The sequence below is a fragment of the Bufo gargarizans genome, chromosome 8 (assembly GCF_014858855.1).
Source record: "Bufo gargarizans isolate SCDJY-AF-19 chromosome 8, ASM1485885v1, whole genome shotgun sequence".
NCBI lineage: Eukaryota > Metazoa > Chordata > Amphibia > Anura > Bufonidae > Bufo > Bufo gargarizans.
The window spans coordinates 59,005,456-59,026,329 of NC_058087.1; positions in this window are offsets into that span (position 1 = coordinate 59,005,456).

Consider the following 20,874-nt stretch of genomic DNA (forward strand, 5'->3'; position numbering starts at 1 on the left):
AAGGGTGCACAGAGCTGGTTTGGCCCAGACACCCTCAGTGTACTTAAATGATCATTTGCAATTACATTAAAAGGTACTAAGTACTAAAAGATTGAAGCAATGGAGTGTCCTGGGCATGCTCTGCGACATGTGCAGAGATCATTTCACAGGGATAAAGATTGATAGTTTCATTGTAATCCTGTCTGTGGTGATAATGATATGACTATTAAAAAGTGATCCTCTTAAAACCTGAAGTGTCAGCCCCTTATTAGGCTTAGTGATTAAAGAGAAAACCGCAACATTTCAGGATTTTTTTGTTAAATAAAGAAATTTACATGGAAAATAAAAAGTAAACACTAAACATTCTCAATGATGTTTAACCCCTTAAGGACACAGACACATTTTGTTTTTGTGATTTAATTTTTCCCTCCCCTACTTCCAAGATCCATATCTTTTTTTTACTTTTCTGTGCATGCATAATCATAGGGGAAAGGATGCCAATTACTGACAGGACCATGTCCTTGAATTCAAAGCCCAGAATCAGCAGGAATTTAAATGAATAAAATACTGTTAGAAGTTATACTTATTCTTTTCTCACAAAATTATATCTCCATCTGCTCAGCTCCTCCTGCTCTATAACATGCTGCCTGCAGCTCAAACAATATGTCAATGTGACAGGTACTTTTTAATAATTCAGCTTGAGGATCTCTGAATAAGGGCTAAAATGGAGAAAGAAAATCCCTTTGAAATGAATTACCCAATTAAAGCTACAAATGTAATAGCTTGTTGTCTAGTAAACTTGTCTCTGAGTATATCATTATTTATATGTTGCCACCACTATATGTAAGTTCAAAATATTAAAGGGAACCTGTCAAGTCCCTTATGCAGTCTGTCACTTAGGAGTTTAGGTGAAATTGTACTTCAGATGCCGATTGACAGGTTTCCATGTATGCACAGTAGTAATAGGATGAAATACAGTCCTGATCAAAAGTTTAAGACCACTATTCATATTTTACATTGTTGGATCTTAACAAGGTTCCAAGTAGAGCTTCAACATGCAACAAGAAGAAATGAGAGTGAGACAAAACATTTTTTGAGCATTCAATTAATTGAAAATAACGATTAAACTGAAACAGGCTGTTTTTCAGCTGATCCAAATTTTAGGACCACATGCCTTTAAAAGGCCAAATCTGTGCAAAGATTCATTGTCATTTTCTGTCAGGTAGTCACACGTTGTGATGGCAAAGGCAAAAAAACTCTCCCTTTTTGAACGTGGTCGGGTTGTTGAACTGCATAAGCAGGGTCACTCACAGCGCGCCATCGCTGCTGAGGTGGGACGCAGTAAGACAGTTATTTGGAATTTCTTAAATGATCCTGAAGGTTATGGAACAAAAAAGTCAAGTGGAAGACCCAAAGAAAATTTCACCAGCACTCAGCCGGAGGATACAATTGGCTGTCCGTCAAGACACTGGACGATCCTCGACCCACATTAAGGCCCTTACTGGTGCTGACTGCAGCCCCATAACCATCAGACGGCATCTGGGACTGAAGGGCTTCAAAAACAAAAAATGTCTTCAAAGGCCTCGTCTCCTTGAACGTCACAGAACTGCTCGTTTGGACTTTGAAAGAGAGCACCAAACATGGGACATTCAAAAGTGGAAGAAAGTTTTATTCTCTGATGAGAAAAAATTTAACCTTGATGGTCCTGATGGTTTCCAACGTTACTGGCATGACAAGCAGATCCCACCTGAGATGTTTTCTATGAGCCACAGTGGAGCCATAATGGTCTGAGATGCCTTTTCCTTCAGTGGAACAATGGAGCTTCAGGAAGTGCAGGGGCGTCAAACGGCCGCTGGCTAGGTCCAGATGTTGCAGAGAGCATTCCTCATGACTGAGGGCCCTCGTCTGTGTGGTAACGACTGGGTTTTTCAACAGGACAACGCTACAGTACACAATGCCCGCAGGACAAGGGACTTCTTCCAGGAGAATAAATGACATCACTCTTTTGGCCCATCCTGCGTGTTCCCCTGATCTAAATCCAATTGAGAACCTTTGTGGATGGATGGCAAGGGAAGTTTACAAAAATGGACAACAGTTCCAGACAGTAGATGGCCTTCGTGCGGCCGTCTTCACCACTTGGAGAAATGTTCCCACTCACCTCATGGAAACGCTTGCATCAAGCCTGCCGAAACTAATTTCTGAAGTGATAAACAATAACGGCGGAGCTACTTATTACTGAGTTCATGTTTGGAAGTTGGATTTCTGTTTTTTTTTTTTTTTGTTTTTTTAGGTGTGGTCCTAAACTTTTGATCAGCTGAAAAACAGCCTGTTTCAGATTATTCGTTGTTTTCATTAAATTGAATGCTCAAAAAATGTTTTGTCTCACTCCCATTTCTTCTTGTTGCATGTTGAAGCTCTACTTGGAACCTTGTTAAGATCCAGCCATGCTAAATATGATTTTTTGCAATTTTTCAAGTGGTCTTAAATTTTGATCAGGACTGTATGTCAGCATCTCAATGGCAGAGGGAGCCCACATATTATGAATACACCGGACTCTTCGGTGCCTCTAGCTCTGCATATTGTAAACTTTCCGGCACCACGGCAGCCTGAAACAGCTGATCAGTGGGCTTGCCAGGTGTTGGACCGCCACTGATCTGGCATTGATGCCTTATCCTGAGGATAGGTCATCAATCTCTGAAGCCCAGACAATCCCTTTAAAGCAACTTAGTTTGAAACTTATGGACACAATGGTTTTTATAGTTTTTTTTTTCATCTTCACATTTCAAAACCATAACTTGTTTTTATTTTTCTATTAATATAACCATATGAGAGTTTTTTTTTGTCGAGTTGTATTTTTTAATGCCACCATTTTGGCGTACATGTAATAAATATATTGTGTAACTTTTTAAGCATTTTTGCAGCGATGTGAAAAAATTAAAGCAATTCTGCCATTAGAGTTTCATGTTTACTGCACAATATAATTGTTAACGTTATTCTCTGTGTCATTATAATTATGGAGATGTTAGATTTATAAAATTTTTGTTATGTTTTACTACTTTTAAAAATGTAAAAAAATAAAATCTGAAATGAAGTTTTATTGATACAATTTTGGCATATATATGACTGATAACTTTAATTCCATTTTTTGGGGAGGTAAGGTGAGCAAAATATTACAATTCTGGCATTGTTTTATTTTAACGTTCACTCCATGTTCAAAATGACATGATACAGTATTTCACCTCATGTTAAAAATAACATTTTAATAGTTTGGGCGATTGTGAATGCAATGATACCAATTAAGTTTAGTATTTTAATTATTGTTTTTATAAATAAATGTGAATTGGGAAAATGTTTTTTTGAATTTTGTGTTTTTTCTATTTGTAAAAACTTTTTTTCAACTATTTTTTACATTTTTTTTATTCCTCTTAGGGGACTTGAATGCCTCTGTACTACAGCATGTAGGCATTTTTACTGGCATTCTACTACACAAGAAGCATAGTGTAATAGATGTGGGGGACTGGAGGGGGCTGCGTTTCTAGATGCCAATTGGAGTAATTAGAGGGCCCTCTCCCTCTAACAGCTCAGATGCCATGTTCGCTATTGACTGCATCAGAGGGGTTAAACTGCTGGGATTGGATTTACTTCTGATTCTGACACTTAAAGCAGTGTGCCTACAAGTGATGACGTGAGCACAGCTCCTAAACCTGCAAAAGCACAGTGCCATCCTATTAAATCACTTTGCATTAAAGAGGTTGTGCAGCAGGTACCTATGATATGGTTCTGGATCTGACTCCAATAGTCAGTGATGTATTGTTGATGTATTGCTCCGAATGATATAAAATAATTGGCATACGTACGCCTTGAAAGAGAGATCACACACAGACTGTCACAGAGAAGTCAGTCAATGCAAGATGCTGCGTTTATTGAGATTACATGATATTTTATAACAAAAAAGAGGAACTTTATGACTCGGCTAATTTGATGATCTAATTGTCACATTACTAAGTCCCATGACAAGGTATCACATTATCACTCCATACTTTAGCAATGTCAGCACTATGTCAGCAATTTCAATATCATAAAGTGTTTAGTAAGGGATTATTAAGGGAGCTGGCTGCTACTTCAGGGGCCATCTTGTTTGTTAAGCAAACTGTTAGATATAATACAAGCAAGTATACATTTGATACTAGATATATGATATATGATTCCACAACAGTCCCCCCTTGTAGACTTGATTGTAGACTTGATTGTAGACTTTCCCTAAACCTAGCGAATCCCCTGGCATACCATTCGTATCCTCTTCACCCACAGTGGCGACAACTTATCCCTTGTGAATAAGTTCCCGATTGAGCGGACTTCTGGTAATACCCTGGGATTCATTTGTCCCTAATTCTCATCATCTCTTGGATCTTCAGGTCTGGGTGGAGGAGCTTCATCCGCGGGAGTTGGAGAAGGCGGGGGTGTCGGGAATGTAGGGGGTGTCGGGAATGCAGGGACGACATCCACATCTATTGCGGTGCTAGCCATTTGTTCATAGAGAAGTAGTATGGCTTCTTCAGCAGGCTTCTTTCTGTTGGTGATACGGTTAATGCAGGAAACAACAAATTTGATAAATATGTAGATTACCATCAATATTAGGGCTATCTGTAATATTCCCTGAATTATTCCCATCGTCCATCCACTAATTCCCTTGAACCAGTTACTGGGATTAAGGAATGAGAAAGTGTCAGACCACCATGTTGACTTATCTGCACTGTGAGACTCTAGCCATTCATCACGTATCTCACTCATCTTTTCCAAACCAGCTTTTACTTGTAGATTACCTTGTGGATCGATATAATGGCAGCATGCAGTACCTACTACCTGACACATACCTCCATCCTTTGCAGTCAAGTAGTCTAATACTAAAGTGTGTTGATTAGTGACTATGATGAGCTGATTCTGGACAACATTAGATGTATTCATCAGTTTCATAATTTCCCAAATCTGATCATCCAAGTAGTCGGTAGACATTAGTAGCTTGTCATATGTTTGTGTAAGCATAGGATAGATTAATAGAGTACTAAAGAACTTGTTGGCACCACTCATTTCCACAAGATGGGGTTTTCCATTTGGTCTAGGAATGTTATCTGCGGCTCTTTTATATAAGGTGTGTTTGGGGATAGCATTGACATTTAATTTTCCATGAGGCAGTGTAAAAGTGGCTGGTGTGAGCCTAGCAATTGTACATAAACCTTTGAAATCCGAAGGGAGCCATTTATATGCCCTGTGTCCACATACTAGGTATATATTTTTTGGGACCGAAACCACTGTGCTATTGAACAAACGAGTGATTAAGTGGGCTAGTTTGATACCTTCTGCCAGTTTTTGACCCTTTTCTTGACCCTCTGTGGTTTCACTAGTCATCCCTATTGTCAAGTCCTTTACACTGCGCCGGGCGCAGGCCAGATCACCACTTGCTTCAGCATATATACCAATGCACTGTACTGGACTGTCTGGGTTGGAATCATTACAGCCTGATCTGTTATGGGAACTGAAAACCATACCATGGGTTTGTACCTGTAGGCAGTAACAGTGGGTCCAATTTGGGAAGCAGGATACATTGCTCCACATATAGTCATTCCAGGGCATATTGCTATTCTGAGCTGAGGGTCCTGTTCTGTTTATCATTAGCCATGGGGACCCATCCCATGCTACTACTATTAGGGAAGCTTTTATACAACACTTGATGATGTTTGACAAACTTATTGTCCCACCCGTCATCATCCATTTCCGCCGGGGGAGGAATGTATGCACTGGTGAGTGTCATCAGTGCTAGCAGATAAAAGAAAATCATTTTGTTATTTCTGAATCTGGCGGGTTCTTTATCCTTTTGCAGTGAGAGGCGTGGATCCAGGTGGATCTCCCTTCGAGCTTTACAGAAGTTGGAGTGGTCAGTAGTACTTGGTAAGGCCCCTCGAAGCGTGGTTCTAGGGTACTTCTGACGTGTTTCTTGACCACTACCCACTCTCCTGGTTTCAGAGTGTGGCTGCCTTCTAGGGAGTCAGGATCTGGAATGGAAGAAAAGACTTGCACATGGATGTTAGACAACTGTTTGCTCAAAGCTATCACATACTTTGCAACAGATTCATAATGCATTTGCAACTGTTGAGGGAAGTACAGCCCCATCCGGGGTCCCGATCCAAACAATATCTCATGTGGAGTCAGCTTATGGGGAGGTTTGGGAGTGTGTCTGACTGCAAAGAGTGCTATTGGTAAACACTGAACCCAATTGAGCCCTGTCTCCCTAGTCATTTTCAGCATTTTTGACTTTAATACCCCATTCAGTCTCTCGACTTTGCCGCTACTTTGGGGTCTGTAAGGGGTGTGGAATGCCAGGTGTGACCCTACCATCTTCCAGACCTCTTGGGTTAGGTTAGCAGTGAATGCTGGGCCCTGATCACTCTCAATGACCTCAGGTACCCCGTACCTACAGACAGTTTCCTGTATCAATTTTTTAGCAGTAGTTGTTGCTGTCTGATTCCTGACGGGGTAGGCTTCTGGCCACCCAGAGAACATGTCTACCACTACTAACACGTATTGAAACCCTTGGCACATTGGCATCTGGATATGATCAATCTGGATCCTCTGGAAGGGGTATAAGGCTTTTGGGAGACATTTTTTGGGCGTGGGCTCAGTCCTACCTGGATTGCATTGGGCACAGATTAAACATGACTGGACATATTTCACTAGTACAGGAGTGATTCCTGGGGCTACCCATATTTTATCGATGAGCTCTTTCATTATTGTCTTAGATTGATGAGTGGGCCCATGGGCCACAGAGGCTATTACAGGATAGAGTGCTCTAGGCAAGCACACTTTCTTCCCTTGTGTCCAAAGTCCGGATTCTTCTTCCAGGGCTGACTCCTTTAACCAGGTTTCCTTTTCTGAGCGGGTGGCTTGCTTCTGCATCTGTTTCAGTAGATCCCATGATATTTCTTGTTGCTTGACATTCGGTTGTGCTAACATGATTTTATCTGGCTGTGCTCTTTCCTCTTCCATTGCTGCCTGTTTGGCTGCTTGGTCCGCCAATGCATTTCCTTTGGCTTCTGGTGTGTCAGCACGGGTATGTGCCTTTACTTTGATTACTGCTACTTTGGTGGGCAGGAGTACTGCAGTCATCAAAGCCTCCACTGCTAAAGCATGTTTAATTGGGGTTCCTGCTGCTGTAATGTAATCTCTGGCCTTCCATATTATTCCGAAATCATGAACTACTCCAAAAGCATATCTGGAGTCTGTGTAGATGTTAGCAGTGGAGTCTTTTGCTATGAGGCAGGCCTCAGTAAGGGCTATGAGTTCAGCCTCTTGTGCTGACTGGTCTGGGCGCAATTGCCTTGCACACAGTACTTCATACTCACTAGTAACTGCCATGCCTGTATGGAATTTCCCTTTGTCATCGGCATACCTTGAACCGTCTACAAAGAGTGTCCAGTGTGGGTTTTGCAAAGGAGTATCCTGTATTGATGGTGGAGTTCCTACTTCAGCTTCCATCATTGTAATGCAATCATGTTCTTGTTCTTTGAAAAGAGAGTCGGTTGAGGCCCATAGTTCTTCTTCCTGAAGATCTTCTTCAGCACGTAGATCAATAAAATCTGCAGAATCTCCATCTGCAGTATACTCAGTACACTCCCCCCTTGGGAGAGGAAGGAGTGCAGCAGGATTGAGGATGTGGCATCTCTGGATGGTGACATTATCTGGCAGAAGCAGGCTACACTGGAGCCTGAGGTGGCGTTGTGCAGTGAGGTGTTTAGGTTGTGTTTGTTGCAGGATAGCTGAGATGTCATGGGGAGCCATGATGGTGAGTGGGTGTCCCAGGACGATGTCAGCTGTAGCGTTCAGGAGAGAACTAGCAGCATGAACGGCCCTGACACAGGAAGGGGTGGCTCTGGCTACAGGGTCTAGACGTTTTGAGAAGTAGCCTAGAGGTCTACTACGACCCCCATGGCTCTGGGTGAGAACTCCAGTGGCATGACCCTGACGTTCCATGACATAAAGGCGAAAGGGAAGCTGATAGTTAGGGATGCCAAGAGCTGGGGCAGTGACAATGATTTGTTTGAGAGATTGGAATGCTTTTATGGCTTCTGCAGTCATTTGGAAAGGAACAGTAGCAATACGGGGTATGCAATCAAATAGTGGCTGCATTAGAACGGATGCATTAGGGATCCATGGTCTACAGTATGAAATGAGTCCCAGAAAGGTTTGCAGTTGGTGAGGGGTATCTGGCAGTGGGATGTCTGAGACTGCTTTCTTTCTGGCATCCGTAAGATGCTTACTGCCTTGAGAGATGCAGTGACCTAGGAAAACAACTTTTGGAAGACACAACTGTAATTTAGAACGTGAGACTCTGCATCCAGCATCCGCCCATATTGTAAGAGTTCCACCTCTGGGTGATCTGCTTGCCATGGTTGTAAGATGGATGCCATTGCTTTGCTAAAGCAGGAAGGACTATTATGAGCTCCTTGAGGCAACACCGTCCAGGTGTATTGTTTTCCATCATGTGTAAAAGCAAAGAGAAATTGGGAGTCTTCATGTAATGGGACAGAAAAAAAGGCATTTGCTAGATCAATGACAGTAAAGATAGCAGCCACAGGAGGAATGCTAGCAAGCAAAGTGTGGGGATTTGGTACAATGGGGGTTTCAAAGACCGTAGCCTCATTAACTGCTCTGAGGTCTTGTACCATGCGATATACAGGAGGCTGTCCCTTCACACTCTTCTTTTTAATTGGGTATAAGGGAGTGTTACATGGTGAGGTGGTAATTTTAATAGCTCCATTTGCAAGAAGAGCCTGTATCTGGTGGGTGATAGCATCTCTCTGGGAAATGGAGAGAGGGTATTGTGCTTTATAAGGCAGTAAGTTAGGATTCTTCAAGGTTACAGTGACTGGTGGGACTTTGAGACGCCCAATGTCTTGGGGACCTTTGGTCCAAAGGGTATTAGGGATGAGGTGCAAAATGCTTTGCAGCGAATCCCCTTGTTCATGTGATTCAAGTGACTGGGATTTTAATGCCATTAGGAGGCAGGTTTCTTCAGGACTCAATGCCGTACCTAGAACAACTGTACCATTTTCCTTGAACTGGATGTTGGCACGTATTTTCTGAAGAAAATCTGAGCCTAATAGGTTATAAGGACATGTCTGGCTTACAACAAATTGTGACATTACTCCAGTGGGCAGATGTAACTGTGGAGATTGGCTTTGGGATTTAGTAGAGGGAGTAATCAAGAGAGGCTTAGTAACAGGGTTGTGCTGGGTGACCCCTTCTAAACCAGAGCAGGGTAAATGCATATCTGTGAGCCAGGAAGGGAGTATGGCGGTCTCACATAACACACTGCGGGCTGCACCAGTGTCTACAAGGAATGAGAGTTCCTTCCCTGCCACATCGAGGGTGATTCGAGGGGCGGGGCCTGCAGGAGGGGCAGAGACTGCCATACACGGGGTGTCCCCTCCCAGCAACACTGGTTTGCCAACGTCCTAGTGGGATGGAGCTGGCCATGGAGGAGGAGTTCCTCTTTGGCTCTGATCTGCTGGCCACAGATGTTTGGAGCGACAGTTTCTCTTAATGTGCCCTGGTTTGCCGCACCCATAACAGACACGGGGGGGCGGGGGTCTTTCCTCTCTTTCTTCTCCCGTCATGACTGCCATGACTGATATGCGGGATTTCTTTGTACTACTCTCCAGCCCTTTTGCAACTTGTTCTAAGATTTCCAATGTTAATGATTTCCATTCTGGGCGACAGGTTACAAGAGCTTTGTTCAGATCTGGCCTAAGGCCATCTACAAATGACCGTGCTAGGAGTCTTAAGTGCACAGGTTCATTTGGACTGAATCCCATATCTTTATAGTTTTGTTTAACTCTTTGTACAAACTTTTCTACTGACTCTGCTTTATCCTGCACCATGTCTTGCAGGGTCGTGGACTGCTCTGCTAGTCTGTCTTTCGCCCACTTATATAATTGCTGAATGAAATCACGGCCAGATTCTGAATCACGAGTGTCATAATTTGCTCCAGGGAGTTCTGGTTGGCGTATGTGATCCATTATAAGTGAAGAAAATTCACCAGTTTTATTTTGTACAATACTTTGCAAGTCTGACCAAGTACACCCGTAGGTTTGATAAACTTGTGCCAATTTTCTATAAAAGGGCATAGGGTGTGTATCTGGGTCAGGCATGAGGTTCACTATGGTGAACAACTGCTGGGGGGTAAAGGACACATACTTAGGTGGCCCGACTGGGCGAGTGTTCAAGTATATTTCCCTTAAGGCTTCAAGATTTCCTTGTCCTATGTTATGGATCTCTCTTTGCAGCTCTGTAATTTGGTTTTGAAAAGACTCATTCATTGCTCTTGCTGCACCCTGCTGACTACTTAGGGTAATATCAGAAAATTGTCCAAGGTGCGGTGGGGGGCTGCGATATCCCGGGGTTTGTGCTGCAGTACCAGGTGCATAGTCCACTGTCTGCTGTGAGTCTTCCCCTGCATCTTCCTTTTGTTTCTCCCCATCCTCATCTTCCTGATCTACAGCACCACTACCTCCTACCATTATATGAGCTGGAGCTATGGGCTGACTGGGTAGCATGTAGGTGCCGTCAGGATTTACAAGTGGGTATATAGCAGTGACTTGTGGCATGACAGAAAGAGCAGGGTTTGGGGAGATTACAAGTCCAGCCTTGGGCGTTGGCTGAGGACAAGATGGCGTCACTGCTGGGACTGGTGAGACGTGCTGGGGGGCTAAAAGAGCATGATTATGTGGGCGTGGAGCACCACAGGCTAAGCACGTATCACGGGGGGCAGGGTTCTGCTGACCACAATGTGTACAAGTCCAACTTCCCCTTTTTCTTTCAGCTGCGCCACTGTTATAGGGCGGTGGCTGTTCCTGTACTAAGACTGGGCCAGGCCGATAGTAATGGAGTCCTGATTTTTCATCAAACATTGCTTCTCCTTTTGTCTGTTCAAATTCTTTGCTACAGTCCAGCCATACCCTGACTGTATCTATCAACTTATCATCATTCAATTTGCCTCTTTTCTCAGTCAACAATGTCTGCCACACAGCAGAACACAACACACCTCCTTTTGCAATACCATAATTCTTTTCTAACTTGCTTAGTCCTTTGACATAACCTTTTCCTCTCCGGTCCGCCACGTACTGTTCAGGTGAACAATAGCCCTTCGGGACACTATTTCGGTTACCCATCTTTTCAAAACAACACGTTCTGGAGCCTTCAACACTTTCTGGAGCCTTCAACACTTTCTGTCTCTGATAGTTGGATTAGCACAGACACTGACAAACAAACACCTTGAGCTTGAGATTAACACACCACTGGGTTATCAGCAAGCCGTCTCCTTCCCTTCTACTATTTCTTGGGGTTACACACCAGGGTTACCCCTCAATGTAGGCACTTTAGGAGACTTCTATTGTTCTGTCAGTCTATGCCTCTCCTTTCTCCCAGAGACCAGAGAAACCAACCATACACAAAAAAATAATAAAACACAATACATCAAGCTTATCAATACAATGGGGTTCTTACTTTCATGCCCCTGAGGATGCCTCACTGTCGGTGCACCCCTCCCTAGAACAAATATGGATAGACTAAGCCAAGGGACACAGAATAGGTAAGATGAATATATTTTCTCACCTCTTATTACGGGCCGCGGTCCCGGTGTCCGTTGGCTTGTCTCTCTGGGTCCAGTCTCTGGGGGTACGCCAGCAGGAGGTCCAATCCTCAGGCCCCACGTCGTTGGGCGCCAACTGATATGGTTCTGGATCTGACTCCAATAGTCAGTGATGTATTGTTGATGTATTGCTCCGAATGATATAAAATAATTGGCATACGTACGCCTTGAAAGAGAGATCACACACAGACTGTCACAGAGAAGTCAGTCAATGCAAGATGCTGCGTTTATTGAGATTACATGATATTTTATAACAAAAAAGAGGAACTTTATGACTCGGCTAATTTGATGATCTAATTGTCACATTACTAAGTCCCATGACAAGGTATCACATTATCACTCCATACTTTAGCAATGTCAGCACTATGTCAGCAATTTCAATATCATAAAGTGTTTAGTAAGGGATTATTAAGGGAGCTGGCTGCTACTTCAGGGGCCATCTTGTTTGTTAAGCAAACTGTTAGATATAATACAAGCAAGTATACATTTGATACTAGATATATGATATATGATTCCACAACACCTATCCTTGGCACCCCGCTGATCAGCTGTGTAAGAGGATGCGGCACCCGTACGAGCGCTGCTACCTCTTCAAGACTACACTGTGTGTCTTCTAGTTTGTAGCATTGGCACAGTGTAATTACTGTAAGTAATAAGTGCTGCTTCCATTCAAGTAAATGGGACAAGTAGTCATAATTAGTAGATGAAAAGGAAGCAGCTCTAGTATGTGCACCACCTACTCTTCAAACCGCTGATTGGCGGGTGCCAGGAGTTGCACCCCCGTTGATTAGATATTGATGACTTATACTGAGGATAGGCCATCAATAGATTCCCGCTGCACAACCCCTTTAACTAGGTGGTTGATGCTAGATAATAGTATGGTGCAAGGCAGGAAGGGGTTAAAGATTTATTGCCAGGTTTCCCCACAGATGAATCTGGATGCCTTTGGACCCTTTGAAATCAATGAATTTTCAAGTGACCATACTAGCAACTAAAGCTGGCCATACATTTGAGATATAGATCGGCTGCATTATGTTGTCCATCAGTTGTCCATCGGATCGTTCGTTTAAATGATCCCACCAACTAAACTGCCCAACCAGGCAGTCTGTTTTAAAAAAATAAATAAAAACAGACTCCCTGGTGCTTAAGCACAATGGCAAGTGATCGGCTGATAAATGGCCTCAGTTTTCCAGCACGGCGGATCGCATTTTCGTCAGACAAGAGTCTGCTGTCGGCAATTGTGAACACAGCTGAAATCCGCCATTCCGGTTGACTTTAATCTTATGTGTATGGCCACCGTAAGGAATGTGCAAAATGGACAACCCCTTTATGGATTATTCACACGTCACACATTTTCTCCACGACAGCACACATATTCAATGCTTTTAGTGTGTTTATTCACACACCATTGTTTTTCCACTGACATAGACTACTTGGTATGTATACTGTAGCACAGGCATGCTCAACCTGCGTCCCTCCTGCTGTTGCAAAACTACAACTCCCATCATTCCCGGACAGCCTACAGCTATTAGCCTACAGAAGGGCATGGTGGGCGTTGTTGTTTTACAACAGCTGGAGGACCGCAGGTTTTCACTGATCATTTGGTAGGAAATCTCCCTTTCAGGGTAGCTGTGCACACAGAATACAGACACAACATGGAGGGCCCAAAACAGATGCATGGACCAACAATGGAACCTTCACGCACCTCTTCAAGGATGAAACACTGACTTCAAATGAACATGGACTTATGAATAAGGCCTTGAGAATGTACTGAACTACGTTAATTAAGAAAAATCAGGAAGTGTACACAAGTTTCTGATTTCCTAACTGCTCTCTGACCTGTGAAAGTACTTAACTTCAGGCTTAGCTCCAGTTGGCCAGCCTCTCTATCACTGCTTATGATGATGAATCCTTGCTTCATGTTATATATAGTAACTGATCCCGTTTTCCATACTGTCTGCCAGTATGAGCTGCACATTGCTTATTCAGTGAAAAAAAAGATAAGTATTTGAGAGAAATGATTACCCCAAAGAACTGGATATATGTCCCAGGGCATCATAACCGCTGTAGAAAATAACTGCCATAAATACTATAAAAAACTAATGGATAAATAAAATGATCTCTTAAAGGGCAGCATAGTGTAGTCACTTGCGATGGTATTCCGTAGTTACTAGAGTAGAGACACTTCCGTGGCCCCGCAAAAGAGATAGAACATGTCCTATTCTCAACCGTTTTTGCGGACAAGAATAGGCATTTCTATTATAGAGAAGGACTTTCCGATCTGAAAAATGCGGAACGCGCATGGCCGGTATCCATGTTTTACAGATCCACAATTTGTGGTCTGCAATATAGGACACAGTCGTGTGAATGGGCCCTAAGTCCGATGCCACATGCAGTGAGGACAGCATACTAGAGCTGGCAGGTTCCCTTTACGTACTGAAATAATCGCTAGGTGGAATATAATTTTGGTCATAGGCCACAAACATATATTATCAGTAGGGACTCACAAACAATACCATACCATACCTCAATGTTCCTCCAGTTCTAGGCAAACAAAGGTTATTTCTCATGGAGTCTCATTTTCTTTTTGTTTTCATAGTGTCTCATGGAGACACCATGCAATGGCGCAAAGAGTGTCATCTACAAGGCGTAACTTGAAGTCTGATGCAAAATCTGAATGAGGGCCCCCACATACCATGCGCTATTTATAATGCGAGTTTCATCTTATAAGGCAGAAGAACTTTTGAGCCCCCTATAGCTGTGCTCCTTGTCAACTAGTCTGTAATACCTTATGGGAAAAAATAAATTTTTCTGTATATGTAATGTTTAGGGATGTCAACAAAAGTTGTCACAAATGAACAAACTGCTGAAATATTAAAATTGCCTGGTAAAACAACAGCAGCTATACAATACAATAGAGGAACATTCTGTCCAGGGGCAGACTGGCTATAGACCCTACCGGGAAGATTCCCAGTTGGCCACCTAAACACTCCTTACGGCTCCTGGCCAAGTGCATAATGATCTGGTGCTTACAAGTGTTAATGCTGGGAGAGCCAGGTACTTGTATACCCGGCCTGAGGACACGTGTACCCCCTCCTGAATTCCACTGTATCACCATCCTCAAGACAGCGATGAAGATGGATACTGCGGCAGGATATGAGAGCCGATGATTAACTGCACTGATGTTCACCCTCAGGCCTACTATGCCTTAAGCCTATGAGGCAGTGAATCACCACAGGTGGTCACGAAGCAATAAAGTCATCGTGACTGCCTTTGCCAAGACCCAGGAGTTGCAATGACATCATTGCGACCCTCCACCTGTGCTGGGATGCAGGTATTACTGGCCACAGGTCTCTTCCTTATTGCAGATTGAGTTGGGAATGGAACTCAGGTGAGTATTGTTTTTTTTTTCCTGGCCACTTGACCATATGGAACATTACTGGGGGCAGTAGGGGTGACATTACAGTGGGCAGTGGGGGGCATTACTGGGGGTGCTATAGTAACATTACTTGGGACACTATAGGAACATTAATGTGGGCACAATAGGGGTCAGTTTTATTGCTGGGTGTATTATAGGGGGCATTAATATTTTTGGTGGCACTATAGGGAGTATTATTACTGGGAGCACTGTAGCGACATTATTGAAGGTGCTGGGACACATTACTGACGGCATATCATTGTTGCTGGCACTATAGGAGATATTATTACTTTGGAGGTCATCACTATTCGGGGCATTATTATTGCTGGATGCACTATTGGGAGCATTTTTATTACTGGAGGGCACTAAGGGGGTATTTTTAATACTGGAACACTATGGGGCATTATTTTTGCTGGGTTCAGTATAGGTATAATGTAGTATAGTATTTCGGAGAAATTGGGGAACACAGCGGGCACAGTATTGGGGGTGAAAGTAGGATGACACTGTTGGGGAACCAGGGTTGAGTTGCAGAGATGAGATGTGGTTGTAAAGTCGTCATAATGGTCTGGTTCTAATGGAGAACAGTAATGAGAACATCTAGATCAGAGGCGATGTTACTGACAGAAGTTGTCATGGCAGTTTGGGCTAAATGAAGAGATGAGGAAAGAAAACATCTACATCAGAGGTCACTGGATGTAATAGGTATTATAGTGCTTTATTCTCCTGTATGTTTGATAGTGCTGAAAGACCAATGCCGACAATAGGGCTGGCTCTGTCCGGGTGACTGCATCTGTCAATCTCCTCCATATCTTTATTATAGACAAGTGGAGGAGGAAGAGGAGAACAGATTCTAAGTAGGTAATTTTTATTGCTGGGACTGTGGTATTTGGTTCTGCTGGGGTAGTATTATTTTTCCTGTACTGTGGTATTTTGTACTGTATGGGCAGTATAATGCATTGTACTGTGGTATTTGGTTCGGCAGGAGCATTACATTGTGCTGCATGTGACCATTAATTCTTGGAATTAATTCTTAAACTTGGAAAATGATCCCATTGCACCATATTTGTGAATAATTTGGTCCAGTCCATTTCCTACAGTCCATTCAACATGGGATTCGATAGCTCCCACTATACTGCTACGTCGTAGTAACACCAGTAGATTTGAGAATATGAAGATTCCTCACCAATGGTCAGATCTGTTCCCATAAGGTAGGTTTCTCAGCTTTATATCCCTTTTTAAATTTGGTTATCACCGTGCTGTACCTAAAGGAAAAACACACCTACCACTGTATTCCAGTGCACAAGGTCCATTCTGCACTTCCAATCCCTGGCATATAAACTTCCGGACAGGGTCACGTGCACCAAAACTACTTCAGACAGCACTTCAATTGCAATTAATAATTTCTTTTTAAAATCATTTAAAAAATGTCTTTATTACTTCAGCTGAAGATAAAGGGTATCAGAATAAATATTATGGTCAGAAAGCCTGACTGAAATATATGAAGTTGTGAGGTAAGTACAGAGTGACTTATGATAATCCACAGCTAAGTGCAGTTACATGACTGTATATGTGTCAAGAGAGTATAGGAAACATGATTAGAGATCAGGTCAGTTGGTGTCGGGACATTCAGTAGACATAGGTGAGATAGTCTGCATGACCACTTTCCACTGACTTCCCATAAAGACAAATAGTTCATAAAACATTATCATTAGTCCATTATAGAGGTTATAAATGAAACCTCAAACATGAATCCAGCCACATTGCTGATTTTAGGCACATAGGATGCAGCTGGAAGGAGAAGGTACGGAGAAAGAAGTGTGCCTGTAAGAAAGCATTTTATTCTTCCCTGGACATCTTTACAGACTGATTCCCACCTGCAATCATTTTAAATGTCATGGCATAGAGCAGTTTCCACGGCTGGGAGATGTAACGCTCCCTTTCCAGTATCCCTCAGGTGTATTCATCCTATCAGTCTCTATTTCTATCCAGCCCTCAGCTCAGACATTCTCTGAATTTGCGATCAAGTCATTCTAAATTACAGGATGTGCAAAGCTCATAGCTACAGCAGGAAAAACATGGCTGTAAGACGACCGCCAAAACCAATTTCATTGTTCTCTTCGTTGTTCTGGGACTAACATACTGATGACCTATCCAAAGAATAGGCCATCAATTTCAGAACAGTGCGGGGCATCCCTACCGATCAGCAGCGGTTCCAGGAAGTAAACAGTTCATAGATCCGGAACACTACAGTGCCATACACTGTGTAGTGGCCATGTCGGGTTATTGCAGCTCAGCTCCCATTTACTTGAGACAGTTAGGGTGACGACATTCTCTTTTTCCCGGACATGTCCTCTTTCTGGGACCTAAAAAGATTGTCCTTCCAAGATTATTCTCAAGGGGGAAGGGGATGGGGGCGCTGCCAAGTGGGCACTATAATCTGCTGCAGTTGCAATGGCAAGCAGGTAAACAGTGAAAAGAAGGCAGCTGATTGGCAGGGGTGTCGGTAGTTGGCCCTGGTTAATCTGATACTGATGACCTATCCTGAGGATAGGTCATCAATATAAAAAAGTGGACAACCCCTTTAAATAAGATTACATAACAAGAACAATTTGCAAGTGCCTTATGCTAGGGTACTACACATCCATGACAAGATGGTCAGTGGTTCATCCATGAAGATATCTGTGGAGAATCTATGTTTGGTCCTTTGTGTCCGTTCTTTGCCCTCCGTGTGCAGCAAGCCCCTGAGGAGTCAGAATGAAGGATGAGAGTGGCAGTGGCTCTGGCCGCAGGAAGTTTATCATGGTGGCTTTCCTCACACCGTTGGCCCCTAGGGTCAATGCAGTGAAAGGAGGGTGCACCCTTTCTTCCCTCATGGCACTCCCTGGTGTTAGGGCTCCTGCTTGATGGTAGTTTGGGGTGCCCAACATTTTATTTTAAAGCAGGGTGTGAGGGCGTGCAATGGACAGCATATGGTTTGGGAGTCAGTAACCAGGCCAGATTTAACAGAATAAACATCTGTTTATATTGTAGTGCAAAATAAGAGTTGTAGTACTTCCAACAGTCTCAGAACACAGTTCCAATAATGTACAGTACAAATATTCGCCCTGATGGTTTTGTATGGGTATAGGCCAGGTTTAGATTCAATGTACTCCTTCACTCTTCATCTGCAGAATCTGAGGCTGACAATAATAATTTGGTAACATAGCTGTAATATGCTACCGAGATGTACAGCTTTAGAGAGATTACCGATTGGGTCACGTCTAAGTGTGGATGGTGTCTTAGCAGTATTCCACTCACAGCAGTAATGTTTGTATCTTTTGATAGCAGTGTACCTTACTGACTCCATTTTCTCGGCCGTTACAAATTTACTTTCTTCCTCTCGCTGTCTCTCTCTCGCCAGGAGTACTTCAATGTAAAGATAGTTCTCTCTTGCCAGATCTTGCAGAGATGGTTAGTCTATGTAGCTTGAGGCCTAGTTCTGAGAAGTGGAGCACATGGATTTTCTTCCTCTGTCCTTCACTTCCAACAGTCAGCTCCTCTAGACAAGACTAGACTGAGCTAAGGTGGAGCTAACAGTCCACACTTCAGCTTCCTTAGGGATATTGCCAGAGTTGGTTAACTCCATCACCCCCATACATTACCATACTGGGGATACAAAACATAAAATGACATAACATAAAGAACAAAACTATTTGCAAGTACCCCCTGCTCTGGGGTAATACGTGTGTCTTCTGTATTTCACAAATACTGCTCAGCTGAAAATCAATTTCCAGAGCATCAATGTTCTGTGGAAATAACTGTCAGTGGTTTTCACAGACCCATAGACTTCAATGGGCAGACCAAAATAATGCATTTTTCCATGGGTCAGTGGAAAACCACTGATGTGGGAATAAACCAGGGTGGATTTGATTTAAATCAAACCGATTTAAATTACGATTTAAATCACTAGTCAGTAAGGCTTGATTTAAATCATAGTTTTTTACATAAAGATTCATATTTGGACAATTTTTCTGTTGTACTTAGGAAGGAGAAAAATAATCATTACCTTAATAATAACAATTTAAATAGGATTTATTCAACTGAAACAATAACATTACAGCATGTTATTTGCTTAAACATCCATGTTTGTTGCAGTGTTTGCATTTTGCACGCATGCCTGCCTTACCGATAGGTAAAGGAACTTCATTAAAATATTGCCAAACTGGGTCTCTTTTACGGCCTGCTGCCCTTATAGTTTTTTTCCTCCAAGGAAAGAATGTGATAAACCTCAGGTCATACACACAAAAAGATCCAAAGACTTGTCTGTCTGTGGCTGTGCAGTACTGTGCTCAGAAAGTTTCACTTTCATTTTGTAGTACTCCTTGTCTGCTTGCCTTTTCCTCCTTACACTTTCTTCCTGTGCAGATCTATTCCACTCCAAACAATCAGAAAAATATTGTTTATATTCTATTCACTGAACTTTAAACTGAGCACTGAAGGGGTTGATTCTGTATTTATAGGTTTGTAGAAGTTAGGATTAAGATCTTTTTCTCAACTCTTTTCATGTTATAAATTCAGTGGAAAGGGACAGGGGACATTAATGAAAGCTGTTATTATAAGGTAATTGCAGATCTTTTGACAATCATTGACAGACTAACTCAGTTATACATGCCTAGCTCTAATAAACTATCAAATAAAATATGACAATTACACTTTAAACAATAGGTAATTTTCTGATTACACATTGCCTTTAAAGTCATACTCCATATAAACAGACATAAATGTAAAACAACATACAGAGTCACTATTTCTTATGTCAGCAGCTCGTAGCTCTTGAAAGAAGTCATGTGTCGTGAGCTGGCTTGGTGGGTATATATGGTCTGCACACACATCCCTCTTTGCTATCTTGAGTAAAGAAGGCAACTTATCAGAGCTGCAAACATTGATGATTATTGGCTTTTGGGACAAGGGAGGCAGTATTTCTGAAATTGCAAATTTTGTGAAATGTTTGCATGCTCATGTAGTGAAAGTTTATTATGAGTGGACAAATTTCACCATTGTGACTATGTGATGTGGAAACGGCGGGGCATCATGTGCCTTTAATGTGAAAGGTGAACTTCAGCTACAAAGGTGCACGAGGACAGACTGACACACTACAGTGGAGCAGCTCACCACTAAAATGAACCAGGGGGCTACCAGACATGACTAAAACAACAGTTCAGTTAACCCTACTGCATATGGAGTTCCAAAGCATACGGATGGTCTTTGCACCTCTACTAATAAAGTTGCATCTGCAGAAAAGGCTTCAGTTTTCTCAGCAGTATCGGAACTGAAACTCTGCTGATTGGTAAAGGGTTGTCTTCTTCAATGAGTCATGTTTTCTGCTTCATTGTATGGATGGACGTTGGCGTGTCAGGTGAAAACCATCAGAGAACAATTGCCCTGCAACCATTACTGGAAGAACACAAGCTGGTGGTGGCAGCATTACGGTCTGGGCAGTGTTTTTGTGGCCCACTCATCCATGTGGAAGACACTCTCAACCAATTTGGGTATGAATCTATCTTTGCAGATAACGTAAACCCATACATGCTGATTTTCTTCCTTGAGGCAGATGGGATCTTCCAGCAAGACAATGTGACATGTCACATGTCTGGAAATGTCTGACATTGGTTGGAAGAGCATGACCAAGACTTTCAAGTACTACCCTGGCCCATAATTCCTGAAACTTGAACGTAAATTGAGAATCTGTGGGACCACCTCGATTATTGTGTTCATTCTATTTATCCTTCCCCAC